The sequence below is a fragment of the Simochromis diagramma genome, unplaced genomic scaffold (assembly GCF_900408965.1).
Source record: "Simochromis diagramma unplaced genomic scaffold, fSimDia1.1 OVJJ01000487.1, whole genome shotgun sequence".
Lineage (NCBI taxonomy): Eukaryota > Metazoa > Chordata > Actinopteri > Cichliformes > Cichlidae > Simochromis > Simochromis diagramma.
The window spans coordinates 6,285,111-6,306,499 of NW_024387305.1; positions in this window are offsets into that span (position 1 = coordinate 6,285,111).

Here is a 21,389-nt window from a genome sequence, read left to right on the forward strand (position 1 = left end):
TGTGGCAGCAATAAAGAGTGAGAATGAGAGAGTTGTAACGAAGAGGGAATATAAACTCCCAGATGCCAGGTATTTTTCCAACCGGGAGGTGAGACGACAGGAGTCTAATGAGTTCCCTCATAGCCAGGCGGGTTTCATCTTATGAATCACACATCGCATTCTCACATATATACACACACAGCTATGAACACTCACACAGCTGTAATGAATTACAGGGTTCTCAGCCTAAAACCTCAGCCCTGTACCTCATCCCATGATGCGTGCATACATCATTTTGTGCAGCAGATCGATCTCTCCACGGCCATTTGACATGAATACACAAGAAATTGAAAGGTATGTGACATATTCCATCACCTATTTGAAATCCTTGACATCCTCCAGAGATGGCAAAATGGACATCAATATATTGATGTAGTCTAAGCAAAACCGGGAAGTCCTGCTTTGTCTTTTTAAAGCTGTTTGAATGTGGAGCTCAGGTTCCTTTTGTCTGTAAATGTTGACATTATTGCACAAATCTACATCAAGCTCACCTCAGAGGTGCACACACCCTTAACTTACACTGACAATTACCTTATCTTATAACTACAACTACAAGCAGGAAATTCAAAAACATGTAAATCAATTAGATCAGCAGTGCCCTTCTACTCATGGATTCTCTCTGTTGTTTATTTATTTTAATTATTTTATTCAGCATTGCCTATCAATACTGAATAAAACAAACATTACGGGAGTCAATTATCTCCTCCCTCTGTCAGGAAACCAAGAAAATAAGAGTGATTACAAAGGGATAATCTCTCAGCAAAACATGAGCAAGATTTTGTTTGTTACGTTTCCAAATACTGCATTTGCTGGTTTGGGATTAAATGTGTCAGCATTTCAATCCTATTGCTGTCAGCACATCAAGTTTGTACATATCACAAATACCCAAGTTAAGCACAGATACGTGTGTTAAAAAAAAACTCCCAGGTAAAAGCTGAAGTACTGATTCAACTTCTTTAGCCCAGTAAAAGTGAAAAAGTAGAGGCTCTACAACTTACTCAAGTAAGAAATTAAAAAGTAGCTCCTTTGAGGACGTTTCTACCAGCTATTTTTGTGCAAAGGTAACTGAACCTTGTGCTACGTTAATGTAATAAAATTATATTAGAACTATATCCGACATTTGACACCACAGCCAGTGTGTACCAGTCACACACTTCTTTACTTTAAATCCATCACATTATGGTAAACTAACCTGTTTATCCTGCACCAAAGGGTATATTAGTATTTTCATTCAACCGCCGACACAAAGTTGTATACCTCAGTTTCAAAACATGAAAAAAACAACTTTATATCATATACAGATCAAATATCTAAAAATTTTCAAATTTCTAAATTTTCTAAAATAATTTAGTTTTCATTCTTTTCTCTTTCTGGGAAATACAGCAGATGGGCCTTTAGCTAGCAGATGCAGTGCACAACAGGCTTCACAAAAACAGTTTGTGTGTTTGCTGATATTTATTAACTTGATTCAAATGTTACATTTGAAATTGCATCCCACTTAAAAAACATTACCATGCTCACTCCTCTTCAGTAGGGCTAGCTACATGCTGAAGTACCACGACCACAGTGTTTAAATGGTCTTTTAAATTATGCATAAATATCTCTTTGAATGTGATACCTCATGGCTGACTGGATTACCTTTTAAGTGTTACTGTTTAGGTTCAAATCGGTTTGACATTTAAAGGTGCGCAGTGCTGGGAAATAATAACCTTCCTCAGATATCTTAAACCAAAAGCAATGAGTCTGTTCTAAAATGTAAGAGAAAAAAAATGTCAGAAAAATAAATACTCAAAGTACAGATACATGAAAAATCTACTTAAGTGCACTAATGAAGTGTTTGGACTCTATTACTCCCTACCTCTGCAAACACCTCATAGATTATTTTACACTAAAATGAAAGAAATACACATTCCACCAATGCTCTAAGAGCACTGCTGTCAACTTTTAAGTAAACCTGACTGAGCTTCTTTAGAAAACTGACCAATTTAGCTTAAAGTTATGCGGTACCTCTGCACTACAGCTTGCTGAACAAATACTAGTGTAATTAAATGGCAGGATGAGCCATTCTTGAAATACCTTTGTACCCAGTTGGCAGTCATAGAGCACCACAGTCATATAGAGAGAAGCTGAAACGCAATAAAAGTCGAGTCATTGAGTAGTCCAAAAAGAATTCCAAGTATGATGGTTTAAAAACGGGAGCAACACACCCAAGGTTTGACACAAGGATTCCAATTGTCGCAACAAATTGCAGTGCACCCTCTCCTTGTGTTTGGCCTTCAGCACTCAGGATAAGATCTTTCTGAACCTGTGAATACAATCCATTGTAAAGCAGCTCTTCAGCATTTCATCTGTTCTGTTTTGTTTATCTGTTTCTCACATGCAAATACACTAGCAGCAGATGTTCAACATTCACATCCTTGCTGCTGAGCAGAGAAGTGTATGAAAACGCTCTGTGCCACCAGCGTGGCCTCTGCTGCTCCCAGTTCCACACCTGCAGTGTTGTGTCTTCACAGTCACATACACGTAAACACATATATAACACATACACCTGTGAACATGTCTGCCACATGTCTGAACACAACCTCAAATATCACCCAACAGATGAAAACATTTATTTCAAAAGAAGCTGGAGGTAGGACTCGAGCCACGCACAAACCAACGTGGTACAGAAATAGAGTCTGACAACAAAATCTCTCTAACCTCATCACTAACCCCAATCATCATTTAGGCCCTGTTTGCAGCACTTTAACTGTTACCAAGCATATACACTTCACACAGCTTTGCACACATCAAATTCACTTATGTTGATTACTTCATAGACACTAGACAGCAAAGTAATTAGAAATGAGAAAAACTACAGCAAATGCAAATTATACCAGCATATTTCTTTTTCTTCCTCGGGAGTCTAAACTCAAAACTGCTGCTACTTCTGTTTCTGCCTTCCAGCTGTTTATTTGAGTTGTACTGCCCCACCTCCCTGTCACTGCATCAGCTTGTCCATAGCCTACTAATAAAATAAGGAGAGATGCTCCCTCTGTGATGCTAGCACTAAATCAGTGTGGGCTCTCTCGCCACACTGACAACCCAAGCCTTCTTCCTCTTTACTATGACACTACGAATATTAAATTATGTCACCGCAGGGGCCACAAGCACAGGGAGTGTATGAGAGAGTGAGAGACTGACAGGAAGAAAGGAGTGGGGACTGTGATGCAGAGGAGTTTGTATTAAAATGAAACTATTTCTTTGTTAAGTTAAAAAAATAGACAGTGAGTTGAAGATAACATGATAAAGGGAATAATCTTCAAGAGAGGAGTGAGCAACGGGGATCATCAGCTGTGGGGATAGATCAAGCAAAATGGTGTTTATGGGATCAGGTGAACTGGTCTGAGTATATGGGAGGGAGGGACAGATTACCAGATAGGCAGAGCACTCCTGGGCCTTATTATCATAAAGGAGAAAGAAAGCGAAGGGATGAAGATTTTTAATGTGAATAGGGAGTGGACAGGAAGGAAATCACACAAGGGAGCTGTGGGGTAGAAATCAGAGAGTTACTGTTGCTCGGACAGATGACAGACAGCCAACCTTCAGCCAGAGATCATATACACTCACTCCTGTACTTGAATTACTGATATCTGTCTCTTCTGGTGAACATTTATGGGAATGTGTTTATTTCTCTATTCAAAAAGGGATTCGCTGACTTTGGGGTGAGTTGTTATTCAAAGAGATAAACTGCAACACTGACATATTTCCATTAGGTTATTTGGAGTAAATACATAAATAAGCATGTAAGCTAGTTTGTTTGACTTGTCCGCCTAAATTCCATGTGCTAAAATGAGAAAGACCACAGTCCAATGCTCTATATTTCTTTTTAATTTACAAAAAAAAAAAGCTCTGTCATATAAGCATTTATTTTTTTTCTGTTTAAATAATTTGATAATTGTGTCGTTTAAAAGAAGAACTTGATAATTTAGTTTTAGTAAAAAAGTAACTTTATTCATACACAAGCACTGTGATGACATTACTTGCTGTGCAGACAGTTTTGACATTGTGCCACTTCCTGGTGTGGGAAAAAACATGGATGATAATGTTCAACACAATCTGCATGCATCTGTGTTTAGAACATCATACAAGCAAGGTCAAAGTTAATCAATTTTACAATGGATATGCTAAAAGCCATTTATTACTAGGTATTTCATTTAAATACAATACAATACAATACAATTTATTTATATAGCACATTTAAAAACCCGAAGGCACACCAAAGTGCTTCACAGTAATATGGAGAGTCAACATAAGTCAATAACAGGGTACAAGCACAGACAGGGTAGAGGCACTAACAGACCAGGGGAGTTAGATAAATACAAAATCTGCTATCAAGACAAAAACAGCAGTAAAATTAATAAAAAATAATAAATTTAATAAAATCTAATAAAAGATTTAAAAGTTTAAAATTTAAAAGATTTAAAAGAGTATTAACTGGTCAGGAAAGCCAAGTCAAGGCATTTAAAAGTGATGTTTTAACAGTTACTTTATAACTATGAATACTGTAAAAAAAAGCACAACAGAAAAGATTTAATTTATGAGTTAAGACAACAGATGCTGATTATTTTTGTATTGTTTATTTGCACAATACATAAGTTTGAGTAAATGGTCAGTCTTACTTCAACTCTGCGTCATCATTGGAGCTAGTTTAATTTGGTGTTTAGTCAGCGTTCCAACACACTGCACAAGAATAGAACCTCATTAAGAAGCTCCTTAATCTCACTAAGCTTTCCCTCTAAAATAATCCTATAAAAATTACAGCCTAGAGACACTCAAACAGCCTACTCTTATTTTGATGCAACCATATAATAGTAAGAAATACAGTTGGTTATCCAATAATTGAAACTTGTGGAATGTCTGCATTCAAATACAGCAACAGATTAGTAGAGGATATACAAATAGCAGCTTATAAATTTCACTTAAAGCCAAGATTAGGAAATATGAAGGAGAAAAACCCAAGACCTAAGCTCTGCTGACAATTAACAACCATATGTAGGCAGCAGCATTTTCTGAAAACACCAATGAATAACTAACTACACATAAATTAAAGTTTCTCAGTTCATGCTAGTTAGTATGCACTTTTAAATCATGCACTTGTCAGTTAGACAAACTCTGTACAGGCCACCAGCAAAATTTTAATCAATTAGCATAGCCAAGAAGAGCCTGACAGACAGTTGCACTGCGCAACAAGACCAACAGTTTATATTAACACAGAATAAAAAGCAGCTATTCTACCTTAAATGAGGTCTTCCTTTTCTAGCCTTCTTCTACATAGAACTGCTTGCTATATTATTAAATTACATTGCAATCCTGGCACATTTCCCTTCCCAGTTTATCATCAGTTTCAACATCGGATTAAAAAAAACAAAACAAAACATGAATTATTTGTCTGTTGTCACTTGGTTGTGCTGAGGTCTGAATCACAGGGCAGCTCCTGTAATGACAATCATCACAAAATGTCAAGTGGGAAGTTTATCCAGTCCTGGTTCAGTCGTGCTGCAGAAAATACAGCAAATATAAGGAGGTGTTATCGACAGTGATGTAATTAGGACAATATATATCAGTGGTTCATGTTATTTTTTTCAAAGGATGTAAGCTGTACGGAGTAGTGCGCATGTACATTTTTGAACTGTAGCTCATTAAGAATAATTCACACTGTTTGGATATTAACCTGGATATTTTTTTAAAAAAACTCTTAGTAAAAAATAAATAAATGTAAAGAGTCTGTGCTGAAAAACTCCTAAGTGGAAAAAAGTAAGTATAAATTTTGAATTAACATACCAAATTTCCTCATTTGGTTTTAGCACATACTGTGGATCTGGAAAGATATTGCAATGCCTCAAAATTCTACCCTTCTATACCCTGTAATGACAAAGTAAAGAAAGTTGCTTGAAATTCTTAAATTTTAAAAAGAATAAATAAAAAGAAAAACTTTGTTGAAGCACTATCTATTTTTGCGCAGTTTCTCCCATTACTTGTAAAACATCCAAGCGCCATCAGGTTGGATGGTAAGTAACACTACACAGCCATTTTTGGTTAAGGTTTAAGTCTGTCTTCATTTATGTCGGAAGTGATAGCAGACCTGTACGTTTTAATTTTTTTAAGAAATCCCTCAATAAGAACATGGTATATTATTTAATCTTAAAAATTATTTTTGGAGACTTCCCGCGTACCACTAGAGGAAGGCCATGTACCAGCAGTGGTATGCGTACCACAGTTTGAGAACCACTGAGCTAGAAAATAGAAATTACATTACAGGCAGTTTGTGAGTGAAAAATACTGTGAGAACATTTTCGGTCCTCTCAGTAATTCATCTTTGGTTAATACTTTGTGAAATCCACCATTAATAAGGGATCGTTGAAGTGTATCCTTTTTAAATGTAGTGTTACTGTCCTTATACGTGTGGAGAGAACTGCTGTTTGAAGATGTTTAACATTTAAGCACAGTAGAGTGATTGCTTTATTCAGGGTAAATTCATCCATGTACACAAATTAGCTACTGAACACTGGCTTTCCCCGATAGCTGACTGCTCATTTTTGCTAGCTAAGGATGTTGATTACTGAGTAGCTGTATGAGGACCGCAAGACAGTGGTGAGGCATGCAGTACCGGTGACGGGGAGCAGATAGAAAAGAGCCTGGCGAGGCAGAGGTATGCATAGAGAGAAGAGGATTGAAAGTCAGCAGAAACAAGCCAGAATAAGGGCAAGGGGCACGGGCAGTAAAGATGGATGATCTGGTGTCAACCATCCAAAGCACTGGACAGGGCACAAGACACTTAAAGTAGAAAGTGCAGGGTGAAGTGGGTAGACAGTGTGCTTGGACTTCTGCAGAGGAGGGATATTGGATATATTAGATGAAGAATTCTGAATATGGAGCTACCAGTAAAGGGGAAAAAAGGAGGCAGAGAAGATTCATGGACATGGAAGGAGGAACTGCAGAGTGTTGGTGCAACAGCAGAGCATAATGGGAATCGAGTGAAATGGAGGCAGATGATCTGCTGTGGCAAACCTTAAAGGAAACAGCTGAACGAAGAAGGTATTGCATTATGGGGGGAGTGTATTTACAGTTCTAAACATCTGCTTTGGTTTGATTACAGTGTATGTCACTTCCCACTGTGTGGCGACAATGATTAATTTTCAGTTAATTACACTTGTTACTGACAAATTTGTTTATGAAAATATCTACATTTGATGTTCTTGTCATTTCTACATCAAGGAATCGTTTTAATTTATTTTTTTAATGTTTAACAATTTCAAATATTTACGACTTTTCACTCTCAGTGCGCACAATCGGTGTCATTTCCTTGTTACTGTCTGTGCGATGGCTAGGACAAAAAAAGCAGCACTAAAGGGCTAAATCACACAAACTTTCACAGTAATCCAAACAAGAAGTTTTGAGAAGCAGCCTCTTGACTCAGAAGTGAGCAAAAGTGATATGATTTGTAGTTATTTTTCATTTTGGTATGTTTGGTTCATTTTTCTTTTCAATTTGAAACTGATACTAATGCATTTCCTTTAAATATCTGTGCTTACCTTTGCTTTCTTAGTAAGGGATGGAGCCATGCTTTTATGTTGGTTATGCAAAATTCTGATTAAACATTTTTCCAGCCTTTTATTGTCATTTATAGTAACCTTCAGTACTGTAGCCTAATTTTCCTGTTCTTAGCTGGTGAGTAGCATCCAGTCTAGTCCTCTACTGCTCTTACTCATCTGCTTCAAGGTTCAGTATGCTGGTTAGTTAAAGCAAACTAGCTGTTTCCCTCTGACCACTGGTATCAGCAAGGAGAGAACTGCTCACTGGATATTTTCTCTTTTTAGGACCATTCTCTATAAATCCTTGAGATGGTTGTGTGGTAAAATTCCAGCACTTCAGCGGTTTCTGAAGTACTCTGAACAGCTCGTATGCCACAAACAAACAGTCAAATAACTGACCTTCCTTCCTCCTTTTACTCAATTTGAACTTCAGAAGCTTGTCTTGATGATGTCTACATACCTAAATGCACTGAGCACATAGACAACCAACTGAACAGATATGACTTTTGAATTGTCTGGAGACTGCACATAGCCAGTATCACAGGTAAAAGATTAAAGGTTTTTATATAATGTCACAGAGCTTCAAAGACATAAAACATTAAACAGAAAACAGAAAAATAGATTTTAAACTTATTTCCATGTTTTTTCTGTATTAAAATCATTAAAACGTGCACATCCATATTTATACTAAATGCAAGGAAAGTCTGTACATCATATGGTTTTACAGAAATAAATAGCTGTGTGCGTCGTCCATGTATTTATGAGAATAAAAAACATTTTTTTCTGATAGTGTTGTCACATACTTTACCAGATGCTGTAGCTTGTAGACTACTTTGTTGGCTTAATTGAAACACCTCAGTATAAAAAACACACACATTTTGACATGTGTTGCTGTTATTGATTAGTATAGGTAATCTTTACTATATAAATGGCTAAAGGTTTCCTTGTTTGCCAGTGGTAGCTTGAGGTTTCTACATGTGTGAATTTAGATGTTATTTCAACTGTTTGTGTGAGATGAAGACAGCTAGTATCAAAAATATATAATCCACTATGGTAACAGAAGCATCAACTAGCAAAAGCCAGTGAAATCTTTTTATCTCACAGCAGGTCTATAACAGAAAACCTGCCCTTGTGGCTAATCCTGCTTACATGGAGGTCTTTAATTTAAAGCCATGAAGCATTAAAGTAGTTATAGAATTATTTTCACCATTTGAACCCGTGTATCGACAGCAGGGTGTCTTGGCAGACATGATAGGTTTAAATGGCCAACTCAGTAATTTTATCTGTTTTAAGACAAATAAAGTAACCGCTTAATACAAGGACAAACAGCATCAGAGTTTGGCTGTGCATCAGAGAGGAGACAAGCAAGAGACCCTGGCATGTATTTTAATGAGAAGGCATAAACACTAACTAAATGGTTAACTTTATAGATTCCACATGTAGCTTACATGACAGTGCTTTCATTATTATTATTATTTTTTTACAGAAATCTTCTTCCCATAAGAAATATCTATTGTAAGAACAAACAACACTTTTAATAATTTATTTTGTTGTTAAAGTGTGATGTACAGCTAGGTACTTTTTCTAGCCTGAAGGACAGTGCCTCACCGTCATCTCTGTATCTTTTAAATATAAAATAATTCAGCAAAGTACACAAGACCCACTGCAGCCATTAACCTTGCCCAAGAGGAAGGCCACATTATTATGTCCTGATTGATTTGTACCTACACACAATGTAACTATGACAAACAGGACTACTATGTATGTCTGCCATCACTGTACTGTAATCACCCTATCACCAGCTTCTGCAAAGGTCACAGTACTTAACAAATGTGGTACCTTGACAAAAATGAAAACTGCTATGTAATATATTTTGTTACTGAATGAGGATAAGGAATGAATGTGAGGTAGCCTTTCAGTTATTTCCATAAGAATACTGCACAGAGTTTCAAAAGAAAAGAATCTCATGTATTTTGGGTTATCCAATGTGTTGTAAAAGGGTGGTTTTCTGAATAGTAAGTCTTACTTGTAAGTGCTATAGACTTCATTCAATACTGAAGTGATCTACCATATACACATGCAAGTAAAGAATTTTTCCAATGCATGTCCACGTGTAACTGTGGCCTTAGCTTTGTTTAAAGCTGCAGTGGGTTAGAGACTACAATAGTAGAAGCTTCTCTTTCCACAAAAGCATCAGCCCATGCTTGCCTGGTGCTAAAATGAAATCAGTGTTGCATTTTTGCTTCACAGAGGATTCAAAATCCTGTATTCCAGGTAAAAGTCTTGTACCAATCATGGCTTTTTTCCCTATATGAACACATTTGCTCTCAATTCTACTACTCACCCGAAACTACCTGTGATCTCCTGTTACAGGCTTGATTTTCTAAAACCTGAAAACAGAGCCTAGAATACATGCAGGAATCTAGTTTTTGTCCAATCATCTGAATTCCAAAATGCTGAAAGGGTATTAAGTATTAACTTGTTGCCTACTCACTCTCTATCTCAAGTGTAGTTTTTGGTTTGAATTCGTTTTTATGATGGAATTTCATGCAATCTGTTCATACATACCTCATGTTTTTATATTTTTTGTAAAAGGATAAAGTTGACCAGAGTTGTTTTCGTTGTCTGTGTTGGTAATGTTTTTTTGCAAAACACGTTAGTCTAAAATTCTTAAAACATGTTTATTGTATTTTAGAAAGTTATAAAAAATCTATACAGCATACAGCTGATTAATTGGTCTTGACAATTTGTTTGAATTACATTTTCATAGTTGCTATATCATCATTTGACTTTTTTCGCCTTCACAGCAGTCAAAATAGCTGTAACAATTTACAAAGTCGTCCTGAACTTGTTAGGAAAGCAGTGCATACTTGTAGCAGGCAGTTGTCCATTTGTATAACTAGAAGACAACATTGTTAATTTGGAAATTTACGTGAGGAGTTTATTTACTGTTTAGCTCCGTGTTGGTCGCACTCCACAAGCTCCTGTGGGAAATATCAAGTTATTAGCCACTAAATGATTCACTATGAAGAAGTACTAGTAAGAGTTCTGTTGCTGACAACTTGAAATTTGGATGCTCTGTCTGGAAGGTTTAATATACAGTGACCATGAGACTGCAAGTAAAGAAAATACTAGCACACAAACACGCTAAAATGGAATAAAACCCAACAGAAATAGGAAACAAAACACAGCAGATGTTAAATAAAATGCAATACAACTAGAAAAAAACTAAATAAAGTGAAGGGTTTTTGAGGACACAACGTGACAAACCAACTGTGATACTTTCACCCATTTCACCCAACCGGTGGCTGCAGATTGCGGCTCCTTCCTGAGTCTGGTTTCGCCCAAGGTTTCTTCCTGTTAAAAGGGAGTTTTTCCTTCTCATTGTCGCCAAAGTGCTTGCTCATAGGTGGTTGTCTGATTGTTGGTATTTCTCTGTATTATTGGAAGGTCTTTACCATACAGTATTAAGTGCCTTGAGTTGACTGTTGTTGCGATTTGGTCGTATATAAATAAATTAATTTAATTTAATTTAATAGAAGTGACAGAAACCAAAATGTGCGAAAGACTTGGCTGAATCAGACCTAAAAAAAGCCAATGGTTCATCAGCATTGTGAGGGAGAAAAAGATTCAACATAATGTGTTGATCACATAATTCATATAATACTGTAGACACATAGTTTGCTTTTAGCTACTTACTGATAGTCTGTCAAAGGTAGCTGTTCCATCACAAAAACCTGTCCGCTTACTTTGGTGATTCTTTTTATCTTTTCTGCTTTTTGCAGTGTTTTTTTCTGTTTCCTTCTTGTTTTATTCAACTGTGATGTTTTGTATCATTTTGAAGCGTTTTTCTGTTTCCTGGTGTGTTCTTGAGTAGCAGTCTGTTTGACCTCTCGAGACATGTTATTGAGAACTATCAGACTGAAGCAGTATTTTAAAGGGGCCACAATGACAAAATAATGAACTTAACAATCCTTCAGTTTGACCGTAATATCAAAGTGAAGTCATGATTCTGTAGGTTATACACTTGCAATGCCTTCTAAATTGATATGTAATGAACTAGATTACAAGCTCTTTACTGTAATCTTATCCTTTACAAAATATGAGTATGATATTGTCAGTTTAATAATTTCCAGTGTACTTCATAGTATCCGGTCATATTGCCAGCCTTCCCTCAGACACTTTAAATTGCCACAAGCAACTCTGTTGAATTCTCTGCAGTGTTTTATGCAGAAATACAGCAGTAAAACATACAGAATTCACACTTGTTAACCTTGTCTCATTCAGTTTTATTCCATTTGTGATCACTCATCTATAACCTGAAGCAGCCTCTAATATAAAAAGGCCACTGAGATGTTGGGAAATATGATGCACTGTAAAATCCCTTCTAATGGAACATAAACAGTGATGCTGCTGAGATACTTTCCTGGGACGAGCAGCTCTAAAACAATGGCCTCATAAGAAAGTTGATGTTCTGTATATCTGCAGTTTTTATGTGTGTGTGTGTGCGTGTGTGTGTGTGTGTGTGCATCAAATCTGTTAGGCATCCCAAACATTGTCGAGGGATGTTCAGAAATTTGAACACATACAGTGATACAGAGGGAAATTAAAAGGTATGTCTGTGATTTGAATGCCTCTTTCTCCTCACATTTTCATTTCTAACATTTACATACGTTAATCTTCACATATACATTTCCGATGTGTTTGGTGTCACAACCTTTTCCAGTCTATCGCTGTTCCAGCTTCCGTTGTTGCTAATGTGACTGTGAGTGGTAAGAAGGCAAGAACTGTGAAGTGACTCACACATAAGTATCTTTAACAATTTTCAGCCTAGCGGGTAGGTCTGCCAATATGTCAGTGGGGCTGGCACCCCTGATGGGCACACATCATTGATATGGCCACTGTCTCACTGGTTTTCCACCAACACTCTAGTGTGTGCATCTTTGAGTCTGTGTGTGCGCGTTCTGTCCATTTTCTACTGAAGGGGGGTCCCAGGGGTCTCCGTCTCTGAGTAAGAAATGACAGAGACGACAGCTGAATCACTGCTCCGTCCTTCTCTCTCTCCATCTCACGTCCCTCATTCCCTCCCTCATCCGTCTATTGACAGGTCTGCAGCCACAGCACCCCACACAAAATGAATCACAATGATCCAGCACGCATCAGAAACCATTACCTGCACAGCACAAATGTACACTGTGAATATAAATCACCTGCTGTGGGTGTCACTGACCATTTGAAACACAGATACATGCTAAAGTCCGAATGCCAAATATCTCCTCAGTGCACCCTGGTGTGCCACTCCTCTGTCAGTCTCAGAGAAAATAGGAAGATCCATGCACAATGAAGCTCATGAATTATCAGCTGAGCATGAATGTCAACTATCGTGACCACATGTGTATCCATCATTCTCATACGCTGATATGTCAAAAGATCAGGCCTTGCTCAGAGGGCCGTGTCCCTGTGAGTGATATGTGTGCAAAGCTCTTGTCATTTATACATTCAATCAGTTATCCAAATAACATAAAAAGTGTGGGATACTCATACATGCTGCAAATTCCCAGAGGTGACTGGCATATCTCTCTGGACTGCTTGCACTGTATATCTATTTGTCACGTTGATAGTAAGCATATAATTTCATCACGTTTCCCCTGCAGTCGCGTTTGATTGGATACATCCAGGTCAATAAATTTCAGTTAAATGTCAGGGCTCAGTGGAGAACAAACACAGCTCACATCATTCATAATTCCATGGATCATGAGTAGATGTTTCTACATTCCAGTGGGCTTTTGTTTTAGATGCTATGTTTTTTGTTTACTAGCTCGCACCATTCTCATCACTGTAACGCCCATACGCAGGGGAGCAATATCACATAATGCACAGACTGTGATGGAGTAATAATAAAAAAAGCCTGTGTTATGTGCTACCTTTTTACACATTTTGCATGTTTGCACATGCCCATTCAACTAAAATCAGTACAGATATGAATGAATGAATAAATGATTGAATTCTATTTACATATTTTTGTAATTCATCTTTCTTTTTTACTAAGGAAAGTACCAGCTGGCCACATTTAACCTTGAATTCAGCGAGGAATAAACATTACCACATGCCTATTCAGTTCAGAAAGCTGAACTGTGTTTGGTTTAAAATTATTATTATTTTCTCTCAAGAGCAATTACTTCATAATTCTTTAGAAAGAGGCAAAGAAATAAAACAACTGAATAAGGTTTTTCCAGCCGAAGCAAGTATGAAAATATGTTTCCAAATAAATTTCAGATGTAGATGCACTGTTGAACCAGAACAGATTTATAAGTTTATATATGCATAGCATGGTGCATGGTGTGGAAAGGGATGGGGTGGGGGGAACTGGGACTGCAGAGTTTAGAGTTATAGCATGCAGATATGGATCAGTTTTTGGAATGATACATATTCATAAGGGGGAAGGGATTGGGGTCAGCAAGTTCTTTGGATTGTTTTCGGTGAAGGCATTGACACTTGTGTGCAAACTTCTAAACATGCACACTCACACAAGATACAAAAGGAGCGGCACTCATGCACACAATTCTAAGCATGTGGAACTGGAGTGAGAGGACGCCAAGGTTGTATTTACAACAGAGTTACATAAATGTCTGTTTGGAGGTTTGCTTAACCTAAAACACATCTCTAAATTTTTCATCATTCTAATCTATAATGGCATCACTCTCATTAATCACAGTGGTGTTAGGCAACAGTCTACAGTGCAAAGCTTATTGCTAATCCCTTCTCACATGAAAATGTACTTTTTCACTTCCCTTCTGTCATTTTTTTTTCTCACACACTCTTGCAACCGTTAGCCCTCTTCCAACCTCCAAGAGCCCATCACCTCCTGTTACGAGCCTGTGTAAATTGAATGCTGTGAATCAGGGCTGGCTGTTACTGCATGTGACTGGAGGGAAGTGGGGAGGAGAAAGGAGAGAAGGGGACTGTATGTCCCTGCAGCTTTATGGGCCAGTGTCTCACCATGATATATCACCGCCGGGCGAGATAATACCATCATGTACAGAACTACCTAGTATGTGTATGTGTGTTTGTTATGTACTTAACTATGCGGTGATCTGCTTGCTGCTCAGCTCCTAATAAGGGGCATCTGCTGCTGTTTTATAGTATGGAACTGCAGAGCAGGAAAGGAAGAGTAAAAACGCCATGGAAAAAAAGCAAAGAGGTACTGCCCTCTATGAAGGCTTTTGTGAAAGCAGGAAAAAAAACATTAACTTTTAGGATTGTGTGAGGATAGGGAACTGGTAGAATGGGAATATAGCAATGGAAATGTGAGGTAGCGTATGTGACAGAAAATGAGTGTTTGGAGGGTGAGTTAAGAGAGAAAATGAGATATATAGAGAGAGAGAGTTGCAGAGATGTGCACACAACCAGTGAAAGAGAGAGAGAGTGATAGAACGAGCAATGGTGAGCTAGAGAGAGCCCAGATGAGGGAGTTGAGATGATGGGCTGGCAGTTTCCAAGCACCAGGCTGTTTTTCAGGGCTGTCAAGCACATTGTGAGGCATTGTTTGAAATGCCCAGGCTGATGGCTGACATATTCCCCATGAATCTAGCATGCCAGTCCGCTGTCCACTACACTACACTCAGACACACACAAGCCGACGTGCTACATGCTTCTGTTTGTGTGTGTGTGTGTGTGTGTGTGTGCTGGTCAGTGAAGGGTAATTGGCAGACCTTGGCCCATCAGTGTGGCTTGGTTGAAGAAGGTTAAGAAAAATGGGAGGCATTGGGGGAGGGCAGTTGTAAATTCTGTCCCACATCAATGTATTTCTGTCAGTAGCACTCCGTTCTGGTGGTTAACTATTACCTCTGGATTGTGTGCACACTCTCATGTGCACACACCAATGGCCAGATATGTATGCACTTACCCATACACATACACAGCACGCAAGTGAAGGAGCACTCTACTCAAGCAGAAATCCATAACTCACATGGGTGCAATCAGTGGTCACACACACCGGGTGAGTTAGTGTTTAATCTCCTCACCAGCAAAGATCAGAAGTGCCTCATACAGCGTCACATCCAATCCATAGATGTGGACATGTGTAGAAGGAAGAAAAAAATCTCTTGTGGTTTCTTTTCTTCCCCTTTGTTTCCTTTTGCTCCCCTTAATCCTTTTCTTCATCCTGACTGTTTCCCACAATCTAGCTCTCTGTTGCATTTCTGTTTCACTTTATTTCTCCTTATTGGCTAATGATGTTTCAGCTCTTTGCTCCACCTCTTTCGTCTCCTTGCCCTTCTCTTCTCTGCTCTTTTCTTTTCCATCTCAATATTTCTCCCTTTACGCTCAGGCTTTCATCTCATCCCTTCCAAACTTCCCCTTCCCTTTGCCATCTGTACATTTGTTCCCCACATCCCTTTCACTTCATTTTCCCGTCCATTCTCCTGAAAGATCCCTCTGCTGTTGCTTTTGTAGCATTTTTCTTTCCTGTCTTCTGCTTTTTCTCTTCTCCCCCTCCTCATTTCACCCACAGCCATAAGGGGACAGCTGTTGGAGACAGACCTGCAGAAATAACTGTGTTACTCTTCTAATCGATAGCGCCAGGCACCAGTGGCTACCGCCTGGTCCTGTCCAGTGTGTGTTTTTGTGTCTGCGAATATATGTCTATGTGCAACTGTGGCTGTGTGTACCTCAGTCCTCCGCCAGGAGGCAGAAACAGCAGATAACCAAATACATATGAGCCTCCGCCATCAGCGGAGAAAAACACGATTTAATGCAGGTATATCCCTTCCTCTCACTGTCCATCCACTCTTCTGTCCTCTTTTCTCACTCTGTCATTCCCAGCAGCTCACTGTAATTTCAGGAAATAGAAGATGGGGTGAGACTGAACAACAGAGTTTGTCAAGTGTGATTTTAGCTCACATAACAATGAGCAGACTGAGGAGAGGCATTTGATAATTAAATACTTCATCCTCTGTTTATTTTGGATACTAATATACCTCCACCAACACGTGCACACACATTGTTGGGTGTAGAATTTGTTTTCCTAACAGCAGGCCACTTATTAAGTTGTGTCCCTGAATTTTGAATTCTGTGCTGTCTTAATGGTAAACTTTCCATCATCTGTTCTTTGATATTTAAGTGTGTTTGTCATTATAAGCTCTGATGGAGGAAAATGTGTGTCTGTGTGCATGCTATGTACCTAATAAAATGTGTTGAACATGCAGTGTCCGAAGAGCTGTGGCACTCCAAGAGGATTAAAGTGACAAATACTCATTCTTTATTCTTTCTAAAAACCAGTTAACTCAATGGCAAAGAGTTGATCCATCTGTCATCTCTAACCTCCCCACCAAGCCCCGCTTCTCTTTGCTGTCTTTTCCCCTTTGTCCATTTCTCTTCTCAGGCTAATGAGGATGTTGCCTACCGGGAGCCATGTTTCTCCTCGCAGTTTCTTCCAATGCCGTTGACTGAAAATTTACTATTTTTTCAAAGTGCTGCTTAATGGCGGTTGACAGTTTATTGGCGGTAAGTGAGAAATTGATTGCCTTACAATGTGGATTTGTGACGACTTCAGTTGTGGAATTCACTTGTTGAGGAAGAAAAAAATAAGGAACAATGAAGTGAAGAAACTTAAGCCAGTGAAGATTCAAAGACAAAAACGGTGGTAATGACTATATTAAGAGGTTATGTGTGTGTTAAAGTAAACCACTGAGAAGAAGGCAGAATGACAAGGAGTGAGAGTAGATTAAAGAGAAAAGTATTATTGAAACAAGTAGAGACAAAGAAGGCACTTTGGGATAATGGCCTACTGCTGTGACTGGCAAAGAATATTCAGTAATCTGTTGGTTTTATGGGATTAACTGTTCAATACCACTTCTTTGGCTTTTACAGCTCTACACAGGTTCTATTTATAAAGCAGCTTTGGAGGAGAAGGCTATGTGATCATGGCTCACATCAGCGTTTCTAATCATTTTAAAAGACAGGAAAAGGCTTTAAGTGACAAGATTCTGGCTCTTAGGGGGTTCATATCCAGTCCACTGGCCATGTTTCTCAAAGAAAATCTAAAAAAATAAAGAAAAAATTAAAAGGAAAGGAAATTATGTGGCTTCTGTTGAAGACCAATCCATGCAATTATCCTCAAAGCAAGGCTTAGGATTAGAATAAGGCCACAGAATTTAACCTATTTTCATTCAGTTCCCCAACTTTACTTGAGCAAAGCAGCTAAAACTGAAGTGGCATGTAGGGCAAACATTACAAAATACAAACAGAATCATGCAGATGCTTATATCACTCGGATGCTTATAGAAACATTTCAGCTTTAGCAGTTCTTTATGCTATTTCAGGTGGTTTTTGTGTGATAAACACCTTAATCTCCATCCCCGCTGATTGTTTTAATGAAGCTGGAAATGTTACCAGAAATTCGCAAAGATGAGAATCAGTTGCGACGGATAAAGAAGTGAAAAAGCAAAAAACGCCACATAAACTACCATATCTCTCTTTCACACACACACACACACACACACACAATTTAAAACATTTTAACTACATCACAACTAATTATAAATCCCATTTAAATAAAATTGATTGAATACAGTGTTGCGGTAGAAGTTCCGTATCAGCTGTATTTTTGCAATCTCTGAAATATTTGTTCGTGTGTATTTCTAGGTGTGTGCGTGTGTGTGTGAGAGAGAGAGAGAGTGGGAGTCTTTTTTGTGTGCGTGATTGCTCTTCCCTGCTGTGAGCTGTTGCTATGGTGACAGCATTAAACACGTGCTGTTTGTCTACCTCCAGAATTACATTTCATACAACCCCGATGTCTTGTTTTCCACTTTCTTTGTGAACCTGTGATAGACAAAACAGAGAGCGCAATGAGCGAGTGAGAGAATTAATATATGGATGTTTGTTTGCACACTTTCTGCTGTTTCAGGCAATAATGACAGTTATTTTTTGCACCCTAAGTAAAGCAAGGGACCTATCTGCCATGTTAATATTGTTATTCATTATGATTATTATATTCATACCTTGTTAGAGTTTCATCAGATTAAAAAAGCAACTGCTGACACTTCAGAGAGAAAAGTAGAGAAGAGACGACAAAAAAAATATATGAAATATTCAAAAAAATATAGTTAAAAACCTATAAACTCAGGGACACACCTTCCTTGGATGTTGATGCCACGCATCTGTGTGAAAAAGGAGCAACACAGCTATCTCTGTGTGGAAAGGCTTGACTGCCATCTTCTGGTGGGTTAAGGAAGTAGTTATTAAGAATGCAGCGCATTGCTTTCAGATATTCAAATACAAATGGGAAACGTGTTGACCTATTGAAAGGCACATGCGTACTACCATAGACATGAATACAAACATATAAAGGCTCTTAATGGAAAAACAATATGCAAATTATGTGAATTGAAAAAATAGTTTTGACCCTATCGAGCTCCTTTCTTCTAAAAACTTTAATAGTCGTATATCTTCTGGAAACACACACACCCTATTATTGCATACAGTCAGCATTCAAAAATCAATTTTTAATTTTGTTTGGTAAAAATTAAGTGCAGTGAGCAATTTAAAATCATTGGTGTGTTGTTCTGGGTGTGCATCCTTTCAGATAAACACACTCACACCTAATGCACAAGCACAGAGACACATGCACAACAGCACCACATGTCTCCAATGTAACTAGTACAGAGTTGTTTATTGATCCTGTCCTATTCAGTATTTATTATTAGCACCTTTTACTGACCTGATCACCTCAGTTTCTTTCCATTTCCCATTTCTAATATGTTATAGGCTATTATACCCACCTTGCTCCAAGGATGACCAGAAACACTGTTCATTACAGCCAGAATGCTATTAGACTTGCAAATAGCTGCCTCGCCTTACTCTTCGTTTCACTGTGTCTCTTGCTCTCTCTCTTCTCTGAAAGTGCAGTCATTAATAGAGCCCTTCTTAACCCTGCAATTTGCCTTTTTAGCCACACAAAAAAAGCACCACAGGGTGGATAAGATCTCTCTTGAAACAACTCTGCCTCTGAATACTAGAAGCATGTTGTGTTTAACACAGCCCATCATAACTTGGGGGCAGGGCAACAGTTGTAAAATTTGTTTTACAAGACGACAAAAAAGTGGGTGGAAATTGGTATGTTTCACAAAAATCAAACAGCACTTCTTTTCTTTTTTGCATTATGACCTAGGACTAAGTTGCTGTCATTGTAACTGACTTTCCACTAAGATGAACCTTAAATCGTTGATCAGAGTCCATCATCTAGCCCCATCCTTATGCGCTAAGATTACTTGGATGTGTTATGCATGACCATACTTTTTAGCCTTTAACACTAATTGTTTTCAGTATTGATTGAACAGCTATTTGTTTTTTTTCTGTATTTATAAATCAATAAAACATTTAGTCTAGACTTAGTAATACATTTTCTTTGCATACATTGTTTTTTTTTTTTTAGTTTAATTTATTGTTGATACTTATTTGTTATTTCCTGGTATAAAAGCATCATAAGCATTGTTCCATAAAAGAGCAGAATCCTGTACATTCAAGTAGCATGTTTTAGACCATGACATGAGTTTTAAGTGATCAGAAGATCAGAAGATGGTAAGGTGCAAAGTCTGCAGTAAGTCCTTTGGCTGGTGGTGGTAAATAAAGAGCTGATCCACAAGACAGAGCTCACAGTATATATCTGCTCAGTGTTAGGTCTCCCTGTAAAACCTCACTTACAGTCACCAGTGACTGAAAGAGTAAGAACAAAGATCCGAGACTGAGTGATTCTTCTCTGCAGGCTGCTGGCACAATCTGTGTAAGAAAGCAAGACACTTAGAATTCCAAGAGGACCTGTGAGTTGAGCTGCTCCTCAACACTGAGCCTGTTGAACCTGGCAAGGATGCTGCTCAAGCGTCTCCATAAAAGAGGTTAAGGCCAACAGGAAGGAGACCCAGGGGAAACAGCCAAAGAACACTGAAAGAATTTCATCCCTCAGGTGGTCTTGAGGTGGTGTGCTGAGCAGCTGGATATAGCTGCCTGAAATTACATTTGCCTTGTTTCATCACCCGTATCTAGAAGAATGGGATATGGAAAGATACATGGGTGAAAAAAGAAAGAAACAAAATGCTGCTAATAACATTAATTTGAGACTGATCACTGGCTTTGTCTGTGCTTTGTTTTACTGTTACTGACAATATGAAAACCCGATGGGTATCAGTTTTACTAGAACACATGTAAGATACACCATGCATACAGACATTATTGATCTGATTTGTGACCATGTAATGAATCTAGATTATTCTGGTATGCTGCTCCCTGTTAGTCTGAACTGTCAGACTCAGGTTCTCATATAGACTTGTACTCATGAGAGGAAGTACAGACCATATTCAAAAGGGATCTGGACTTGGACTCAGTGAGCCTGAAATGAACACACCCACCACAAGAAGCTTTTATTTTCAGTATACCTAAAACAGTATGGAATCAAAATGATTATGATAAGTACTAAACCTGCAATTAATACCACTATACTCAACAAACACATTGATTTAGAAGTTGGGCACTAGTTTTATAAACAGAGGAACTTTTTAACTAGCCTTTAAGCTAACCTTAGCAGCTGCTTGAGCTTAAAAAAAGAGTGCCATGCCTTTAGTCATGGATATCCAGAAATGTGATTCGAAAAGGAATGTAAATGTTGATCTGTGCCTCCTGGATGAGTAATTGGTATTTGTGAACAAAGGTGTTTGACAAACCTAAGGATGATAAGTGTTATCTAAAATTAACAATATTGTTTGATTGCTTGTTTTCCCTTTA